The following is a 10,732-nucleotide window of genomic DNA, read 5'->3' on the forward strand; positions in this document are numbered from 1 at the left end:
AGGGTGGCTCTCAGGAGGACCCTGGCACGGAGCCGTTGGGTTTTAAAATAAGGACCTGCTCAGCCAGGCGTGGTGGTTCAGGCCTGTAATCCCAGTACTTTGGGAGTCTGAGGCGGGCAGATCACCTGAGGTCAGAAGTTCGAGACCAACCTGGCCAACATGGTGAAACCCTGTCTCTACTAAAAATACAAAAATTAGCCGGCCATTGTGATGTGTGCCTGTAATTCTAGCTACTTGGGAGGCTGAGGTAGGAGAATTGCTTGAACTTGGGAGGTGGATGTTGGAGTGAGCCGAGATTGCGCCATTGCACTCCAGTCCAGGAGACAAGAGCAAAAATCCGCCTCAAAAACAAAAAACAAAAAACAAACAAAAAACTAAAGAAACCCCTGCTCTACGTTTCATGCTATTCTATTTTTTGTTGTTGTTTGTTTTGTTTTTTGAGACAGAGTTTCTCTCGTTGCCCAGGCTGGAGTGCAATGGCGTGATCTCGGCTCACTACAACTTCCACCTCTTGGGTTCAAGCGATTCTCATGCCTCAGCCTCCTGAGTAGCTGGGATTATAGGCATGCACCACCATGCCCAGCTAATTTTGTATCTTTAGTAGAGACGGGGTTTCTCCATTTTGGGCAGGTTGGTCTTGAACTCCTGACCTCAGGTGATTTGCCCACCTTAGCCTCCCAAAGTGCTAGAATTACAGGCATGAGCCACCAGGGTCTTGCTCTGTCACCAAGGCTGAAGTGCAGAGGTGCAATCATGGCTCACTGCAGCCTCCAACTCCTGGGCTTAAGTGATCCTCCCTTCTCAACCTCCCACATAGCTGGGACTACTGGTGTTTGGCACCACGCCCACTTAATTTTTAAATTTTAATTTTGTACAGATAGGGTCTCGCTCTGTTGCCCAGGCTGATCTCAAACTCTTGGTCCCAAGCGATCCTCCTGTCTTGGCCTCCCTAAATGCTGGGACTGCAGATGTGAGCCACTGAGCCCAGTCACTCTAGGGTTTTTATTAGCATGTGTACCTCCACAGACTCAGTTGTCCCATCTGGTAAACAGGGGTCACTTCCATGCATTAAATGAGATACACTTAATCAACTAACAGTGCCTGAGACTTGGCATAAATTCAGGAATGCTTTTCCTTTTGTCTTCATTTCCTGGACTTGGCTGGGATGCATGGTGGTCTGTAGTGTCTGATATGCACCAGTGGAGGGCGCCATTGAGGCAGCCCCTTGATGGTGGGCTGTGGAAGGTAGTGTCTAGTAGCATTGACCGGGAATGACACTGTCCTCAGCATTCCTTTATTTTGTCACACCAAGAAGTACTTTGCTTTTTTTGGGTGTGGGAGGGCTCTGTGTGTCACCAACCCAAGACTGCCTTTGTCTATTCTTCCTGCGAGAGTTGCATGCTATTGTTTTATTAATTATCCCTTAACTCTCTTCTTCTGGAATCTATTGAGATTAAACAAATACATACACACACACACATGTATATACTGCTTATATATGTGTGTGTGTGTGTGTATACACACACACATATATATATATACTATTTATTTTTATTTATTTATTTTTGAGAGAGAGTTTTGCTCTTGTTGCCCAGGCTGGAGTGCAATGGCACGGTCTCGGCTCACTGCAACCTCTGCTTCCCGGGTTCAAGCGACTCTCCTGCCTCAGCCTCCCAAGCAGCTGAGATTACAGATGTGTACCACCATGTCCAGCTAATTTTTGTATTTTTAGTAGAGATGGGGTTTCACCATGTTGACCAGGCTGGTCTCGAACTCCTGACCTCAAGTGATCCACCCGCCTCTGCCTCCCAAAGTGCTGGGATTACAGGTGTGAACCACTGTGCCTGGCCCCGTCTGGTAACTTCTAATCGACTGTCTGTCCCTATGAATTTGCATATTCTAGATATTTCACCTCAAGAGAGTCACACAAGATGTGTCATTTTGTGTCTGTCTTGTGTCACTTAGCATAATGGTTTCAAGGTTCATGCATGTTGTAGCATATGACAAAACTTCATTTTTTTTTTTTTTGAGACAGAGTCTTGTGCTGTCACCTAGGCTGGAGTGCAGTGGCACAAGCTCAGCTCACTGCAGTGAGTGATTCTCCTGCCTCAGCTTCCTGAGTAGCTGGGATTACAGGCACCTGCCACCATGCCCAGCTAATTTTTGTATTTTAGTAGAGACAGGTTTTCACCATATTGGCTAAGCTGGTCTCCAGCTCCTGATCTCAAGTGACCTGCCTGCCTTGGCTTTCCAAAGTGCTGGGATTACAGGCGTGAGACACTGTGACCAGTCCAGAGCTACATTTTTTAAATGGCTGGATAATGTTCTATTGCATGGAGAGACTACATTTTGTTTATCCATTCATCTGTCAGTACACATTTTGCTTGTTTGCACCTTTTGTCAATTGTAGACAGCACTCCTATGAATGTGGGTATTCAAATATATCTTTTAGTCTCTGTTTTCAATCCCTTTGAGTGTGTACCTAGGAGTGGAATTGCTGGAATAAGGTAATAATTCTATATTTAACTCTTTGAGATATTGCCAACTAGTTTTCCACAGTGACTACACTGTTGTACATTCCCATCAGCAGTGTATGAGTGTTTCAGTTTCTCTATATCCTTGTCAGTGATTATTATTTTATATATATATATATATATATATTTTTTTTTTTTTTTTTGAGGCGGAGTTTTGCTGTTGTTACCCAGGCTGGAGTGCAATGGCGCGATCTCGGCTCACCGCAACCTCCGCCTCCTGGGTTCAAGCAATTCTCCTGCCTCAGCCTCCCGAGTAGCTGGGATTACAGGCGCGCACCACCACGCCCAGCTAATTTTTTTGTATTTTTAGTAGAGACGGGGTTTCACCTTGTTGACCAGGATGGTCTCGATCCCTTGACCTCGTGATCCACCCGCCTCGGCCTCCCAAAGTGCTGGGATTACAGGCGTGAGCCACCGCGCCCGGCCTTATTATTTTATATTTTTAAAAATTGTACCAGCACTTTGGGAGGCCGAGGCGGGTGGATCACGAGGTCAAGAGATCGAGACTATGCTGGTCAACATGGTGAAACCCCGTCTCTACTAAAAATACAAAAAGTTAGCTGGGCATGGTGGCGCGTGCCTGTAATCCCAGCTACTCAGGAGACTGAGGCAGGAGAATTGCCTGAACCTAGAAGGCAGAGGTTACAGTGAGCCGAGATCACGCCATTGCACTCCAGCCTGGGTAACAAGAGCGAAACTCCGTCTCAAAAAAAAAAAAATTGTATCAATCCTAATAGATGTAAAGTTATGTCTCATTGTGCTTTAGTTGTTCACTTTTGTTTAATTAGACGGTGGTATTGGATTGAAATAATCCAAAGTATCTTTCACTACAGTGGAATAAAATAAAAAATCAGTAATAGAAGAAAAACTTCAGAAATATGCAGAAATTAAACAACATGCTCTTAACCAGTATGTCAAAGAGGAAATTATGTTAGATTGAAAAGTACTTTGTGATGAATGAAAATGAAAACAAAACATACCAAAACTTAGGGGATGCAGCAAAAGCAGGCTCAGAGGGCAATTCATAGCTGTGAATGCTTACTTTGAAAAAGAAGAAAGATCTCAAATCAATAACCTACCTTTATGCTTTGTGGAATTGGAAAAGAAAAGCTTGCTGAACACTGGTGATGAAGCTGATGCCATGAAATTCTCCAGGAAAATATGATATGGGCTATGCTTTATGTGCTGTATTTTCTCTTTGTTCCAAAAGGTCTACTTTGCTTGCTGTCTCGGGAGATTGACCTATATGGACCACACTGATGGGCTTGGCACCCTCTGGTTTCTGGTTCGGTTTGGCCAGTGGGAGGCACTGTCAGGAGATGGAGGTCAGAAGGAAAGAAAGGTCAGGGAGACTATAGAGATACCAGGTACCTGGTTGCTGTAGTTGGCTGCTCTCTTCACTAGGGGCCATAGGCCCTTCCACACAGCCACTTTCTCTGGGTTATCTGTAAGCATTCTCTTCCTTGCACCATCAGCCATTAACAAGTGCTAACAGCTTCCCAGTGTTGCTAGCTCTGGGGCGCTGCACCAGCCCTTAACTTTGCCCACATTGCTACAAATAGCCCCTTTGAAAAACTTCCCCTAAATTACCCAGCAGGAATGTGTCTTCCATTTCCTGTTGAATGCAGTTGATACACTTACAGGTAGAATTGCCTAAGAAGAAAATAGGCCATGCATAAGGGAAACTCTCCCCATCTATACTCTTCTGATCATGCTGGGGAACTTGAGTCACCATCTCATATAACTCTAACTTTTCATGTAGACATCTGTGCCTTGTCTTTACAGTGCTTCTCCTTGCATCTCTGTTCTCTATTTCTGCTGCTCATTCTGTGTATTTAAACATGATTATATGACTCTCACAAGAATACAATTTTGAAAATTCTAAACAGTTTTTTCTTTTTAATTGCATTTTAGGTTTGGGGGTAAATGTGAAGAACATGCAAGAGTGTTGCATAGGTACACACATGGCAGTGTGATTTGCTGCCTTCCTCCCCTCCACCTATATCTGACATTTCTCCCCATGCTATCTCTCCCCAACTCCCCACACCCTGCTGTCCCTCCCCTATTTCCCTCCAACAGACCCCAGTGTGTGATGCTCCCCTCCCTGTGTCCATGTGTTCTCATTGTTCAACACCCACCTATAAGTGAGAACATGTGGTGCTTGATTTTCTGTTCTTGTGTCAGTTTGCTGAAAATGATGGTTTCCAGGTTCATCCATGTCCCTACAAAGGACACGAACTCATTATTTTTGATGGCTGCATCACATTCCATGGTGTATATGTGCCACATTTTCCCTGTCCAGTCTATCATCGATGGGCATTTGGGTTGGTTCCAGGTCTTTCCTATTGTAAACTGTCCTGCAATGAACATTCGTGTGCATGTGTCCTTATAGTAGAACGATTTGTAATCCTTTGGATACATACCCAGTAATGGGATTGCTGGGTCAAATGGAATTTCTATGTCTAGGTCCCTGAGGAATCGCCACACTGTCTTACATAATGGTTGAACTAATTTACACTCCCACCAACAGTGTAAAAGTGTCCCTATTTCTCCACATCCTCTCCAGCATCTGTTGTCTCCAGATTTTCTAATGATTGCCGTTATAAATGGCATGAGATGGTATCTCAATGTAGTTTTGATTTGCATTTCTCTAATGACCAGTGATGATGAGCATTTTTTCATATGTTTGTTGGCCTCATGTATATCTTCTTTTGTAAAGTGTCTGTTTATATCCTTCACCCACTTTTGAATGGACTTCTTTGTTTTTTCTTGTAAATCTGTTTTAGTTCTTTGTAAATTCTGGATATCAGCCCTTTGTCAGGTGGGTAGACTGCAAAAATTTTTTCCCATTCTGTTGGTTGCCGATTCACTATAATCACTGTTTGTTTTGCCATGTAGAAGCTGTGGAGTTTGATTAGGTCCCATTTGTCTATTTTGGCTTTTGTTGCCAATGGTTTTGGTGTTTTGGTCAAGAAGTCCTTGCCTACGCCTATGTCCTGAATGGTTTTGCCTAGATTTTCTTCTAGGGTTTTTATGGTGTTAGGTCTTATGTTTAAATCTTTAATCCATCTGGAGTTAATTTTAGTGTAAGGTGTCAGGAAGGGGTCTAGTTTCTGCTTTCTGCACATGGCTAGCCAGTTTTCCCAACACCATTTATTAAAGAAGGAGTCCTTTCCCCATTGCTTGTTTTTGTCAGGTTTGTCAAAGATCAGATGGTTGTAGATATGTTGTGTTGCCTCCGAGGCCTCTGTTCTGTTCCATTGGTCTATATCTCTGTTTTGGTACCGGTACCATGCTGTTTTGATTACTGTAGCCTTGTAGTATAGTTTAAAGTCTGGTAGTGTGATGCCTCCCACTTTGTTCTTTTTGCTTAGAATTGACTTGGCTATGCGGGCTCTCTTTTGGTTCCATATGAAGTTTAAGGTGGTTTTTTCCAGTTCTGTGAAGAAGGTCATTGGTAGCTTGATGGGGATAGCATTGAGTCTGTAAATTACGTTGGGCAGTATGGCCATTTTCACGATATTGATTCTTCCTAACCATGAACATGGAATGTTTCTCCATCTGTTTGTGTCCTCTCTTATTTCATTGATCAGTGTTTTGTAGTTCTCCTTGAAGAGGTCCTTTACGTTCCTTGTTAGTTGTATTCCCAGGTATTTTATTCTCTTTGTAGCAATTGTGAATGGCAGTTGATTCTTGATTTGGCTCTCTTTAAGTCTGTTATTGGTGTATAGGAATGCCTGTGATTTTTGCACATTGATTTTTTATCCTGAGACTTTGCTGAATTTGCTTATCAGTTTCAGGAGATTTTGGGCTGAGACGATGGGGTCTTTTAAATATACAATCATGTCATCTGCAAATAGAGACTATTTGACTTCCTCCTTTCCTATTTGAATACCCTTTCTTTCTTTTTCTTGCCTGATTGCTCTGGCTAGAACTTCCAGTACTATATTGAATAGGAGAGGTGAGAGAGGGCATCCTTGTCTGGTGCCAGATTTCCAAGGCAATGCTTCCAGTTTTTTCCCATTCAGTATGATATTGGCTGTTAGTTTTTCGTAAATAGCTTTTATTATTTTGAGATATGTTCCATCAATACCTAGTTTATTGAGGGTTTTTAGCATAAAGGGCTGTTGAATTTTGTCGAGGCCTTCTCTGCATCAATTGAGATAATCATGAGGTTTTTGTCTTTGGTTCTGTTTATGTGGTGAATTACGTTTATAGACTTGTGTACGTTGAACCAGCCTTGCATCCCCGGGATGAATCCTACTTGATCATGGTGGATAAGATTTTTGATGTGCTGTGGTAATTGGTTTGCCAGTATTTTATTGAAGATTTTTGCATCTATGTTCATCATGGATATTGGCCTGAAGTTTTCTTTTCTTGCTGAGTCTCTGCCGGGTTTTGGTATCAGAATGGTGTTGGTCTCATAAAATGATTTGGGAAGGATTCCTTCTTTTTGGATTATTTGGAATAGTTTCAGAAGGAATGGTACCAGCTCCTCTTGGTATGTCTGGTAGAATTCAACTGTGAACCAGTCTGGACCTGGGTTTTTTTTGGGTGGTAGGCTCTTAAATGCTGCCTCAACTTCAGACCTTGTTATTGGTCTATTCAGGGTTTCAGCTTCTTCCTGATTTAGGCTTGGGAGGATGCAAGCGTCCAGGAATTTATCCATTTCTTCCAGGTTTACTAGTTTATGTGCATAGAGTTGTTTGTAATAATCTCTGATGATGGTTTGAATTTCTTTGGAATCTGTGGTGATATCCCCTTTATTGTTTTTTATTGCATCTATTTGATTATTCTCTCTTTTCTTTTTTATTAATCTGGCTAGTGATCTGTCTATTTTGTTGATCTTTTCAAAAAACCAGCTCCTGGATTTATTGATTTTTTTGAAGGGTTTTTTGTGTCTCTATCTCCTTCATTTCTGCTATGATCTTACTTATTTCTTGTCTTCTGCTACGTTTTGAGTTTTTTTTGATCTTGCTCCTCTAGCTCTTTCAATTTTGATGATAGGGTGTCAATTTTAGATCTCTCCTTGCTTCTCATGTGAGCATTTATTGCTATATATTTTCCTCTAGACACTGCTTTAAATGTGTCCCAGAGATTCTGGTATGTTGTGTCTTCGTTCTCATTGGTTTCGAAGAACATCTTTATTTCTGCCTTCATTTAATTGTTTATCCAGTCAACATTCAAGAGCCAGTTGTTCAGTTTCCATGAAGCTGTGCGGTTCTGAGTTAGTTTCTGAATTCTGAGTTCTAACTTGATTGCACTGTGGTCTGAGAGACTGTTTGTTATGATTTCCGTTCTTTTGCATTTGCTGATGAGTGATTTACTTCCAATTATGTTGTCGATTTCAGAGTAGGTGTGATGTGCTGAGAAGAATGTATATTCTGTGGATTTGGGGTGGAGAGTTCTGTAAATGTCTATTCAGTTTGCTTGGTCCAGGTCTGAGTTCAAGTCCTGGATATCCTTGTTAATTTTCTGTCTCGTTGATCTGTGTAATATTGACAATGGGGTGTTAAAGTCTCCCACTATTATTGTGTGAGAGTCTAAGTCTCTTTGTAAGTCATTAAGAACTTGCCTTATGTATCTGGGTGCTCCTGTATTGGGTGCATATATATTTAGGATCGTTAGCCCTTCTTGTCGCATTGATCCTTTTACCATTATGTAATGTCCTTCTTTGTCTCTTTTGATCTTTGTTGGTTTAAAGTCTATTTTATCTGAGATGAGAATTGCAACTCCTGCTTTTTTTTTTTTTTTTTTTTTTGCTCTCCATTTGCTTGGTAAATCTTCCTCCATCACTTTATTTTGAGCCTTTGTGTATCCTTGCATGTGAGATGGGTTTCCTGGATACAGCACACCAATGGGTTTTGGCTTTTTATCCAATTTTCCAGTCTGTGTCTTTTGATTGGGGCATTTAGCCCATTTACATTTAGGGTTAATATTGTTATGTGTGAATTTGATCCTGCCATTTTGATACTAACTGGCTGTTTTGCCCGTTAGTTGATGTAGTTTCTTCATTGGGTTGATGCTCTTTACTATTTGGTATGTTTTTGGAGTGGCTGGTACTGGTTGCTCCTTTCTATGTTTAGTGCCTCTTTCAGGAGCTCTTATAAAGCAGGCCTGGTGGTGATGAAATCTCTGAGTACTTGCTTGTTCACAAAGGATTTTATTTTTCCTTCACTTATGAAGCTTAGTTGGGCTGGATATGAAATTCTGGGTTGAAAGTTCTTTTCTTTAAGGATGTTGAATATTAGCCCCCACTCTCTTCTCGCTTGTAGGGTTTCTGCTGAGAGATCTGCTGTGAGTCTGATGGGCTTCCCTTTGTGGGTAACCCGACCTTTCTCTCTCGCTGCCCTTAGCATTTTCTCCTTCATTTCAACCATAGGTGAATCTGACTATTATGTGCCTTGGGGTTGCTCTTCTTGAGGAATATCTTTGTGGTGTTCTCTGTATTTCCTGGAGTTGAATATTGGCCTGCCTTGCTAGGTTGGGGAAGTTTTCCTGGATAATATCCTGAAGAGTATTTTCCAGCTTGGATTCATTCTCTCCATCACATTCAGGTACACCTATTAAATATAGATTAGGTCTTTTCACATAGTCCTATATTTCTTGAAGACTTTGTTCATTCCTTTTTACTCTAATCTTGCCTTCTCATTTTATTTCATTGAGTTGATCTTCGACTTCTGATATCCTTTCTTCTGCTTGGTCAATTCAGCTGTTGAAACTTGTGTATGTTTTGCAAAGTTCTCGTGTTGTGGTTTTCAGCTCCATCAATTCACTTATATTCCTCTCTAAGTTGTCTATTCTCTTTAGCATTTTGTCAAATCTTTTTTCAAGGTTCTTAGTTTCTTTGCATTGGGTTAGAACATGTTCTTTTAGCTCACAGAAGTTTCTTATTACTCATCTTCTAAAGCCTGATTCTGTCAATTCATCACACTCATTCTCCATCCAGCCTTGTTCCCTTGCTGGTGAGGAGTTGTGATCCCTTGTAGGAGGAGAGGTGTTATGTTCGAGTGTTTTCATCCTTTCTGCGCTGGTTTCTTCCCATCTTTTTGTATTTATCCACCTGTGTTTGTAGTTGTTGACTTTCAGATTGGGTCTCTGAGTGGATGTCCAGTTTGTTGATGATGAAGTTATTTCTTTCTGTTTCTTAGTTTTCCTTCTAACAGTCTGACCCCTCTGCTCTAGGACTGCTGAGGTCCACTCCAGGCCCTGCTTGCCTGGGGATCACCTGTAGCAGCTGCAGAACAGTAAGGGTTGCTGACAGTTTCTTCTTCTGCTGTCTTTGTCCCAGAAGGATACCCACTAAATGTCAGTCTGAGCTCTCCTTTATGTGGTGACTGTTTGGATATATGGGAGTCAGGGAGCTGCTTGAGGAGACAGTCTGTCCTTTATAGGAGCTCAAGTGCTGAGCTGTGAGCGCCATTGTTCATTCAGAGCTGCTGGGCAGGTACATTTAAGTCTGCTGCAGCTGAACTCATAAACCCCTTTTTTTCCCCATGTGTTCTGTCTCCGGGAGTTAGGGCTTTATTTATGAGTTTCCATTGTGCTGCTGCCTTTTTTTCAGGGCTGCCCTGACCAGCGAGGAGGCAGCCTAGTCACTGTCTGCCTGCAGAGGCTTTGCTGAGCTGCTGTGGGCTCCGCCCAGCTGCCGTGTGAACTTCCCTGAAGTCCTGTTTATACAGTGTAGTTAGAACTGCCTCAGCAATGGTGGCCCACCTCTGTAATGGCAGACTCCCTCTGTAATGGCAGGCTGCCTGGGCAATGGCGGGCTGCCTCAGCAATGGCAGACTACCTCCGTAGTGGTGGACTGCCTCGGTAATGGCGGACGTCCCTCCCCCACAGAGCTGGACCTTCCCGGGTTCAGCTGTGCTTGCTGCGAAACTCTCAACCCAGAGCGTTTCCAATTGCTGTTTTTTTGTGAGGGTTGAACCAGCTGAGCCTGATCACCTGGCTTTCCGCCTCACAGCTCTTTTTTTAGTGGAACGGTTGACTCTCTCCCTGGCGTTCCAGTCACCTGTTGAAAGGCACTGGGATCTGTGTGATTTCCTGTGCAGTGACCCACTGCGCTGGCTGAAACAGTGGTGCTGAGATTCGTGGCGCTTTTTTGCCTGGGAATCTCCTGGCCTGGCTTCCTGTTTCAGTCCCATTTTTAATCAGATGAATGGGTGACTCTGCCTTCCCAGAGCTCCAATCACCAG

This window comes from Aotus nancymaae, unplaced genomic scaffold (assembly GCF_030222135.1).
Source record: "Aotus nancymaae isolate 86718 unplaced genomic scaffold, 86718_ANA_hifiasm-v0.15.2.pri h1tg000028l, whole genome shotgun sequence".
NCBI classification, from domain to species: domain Eukaryota; kingdom Metazoa; phylum Chordata; class Mammalia; order Primates; family Aotidae; genus Aotus; species Aotus nancymaae.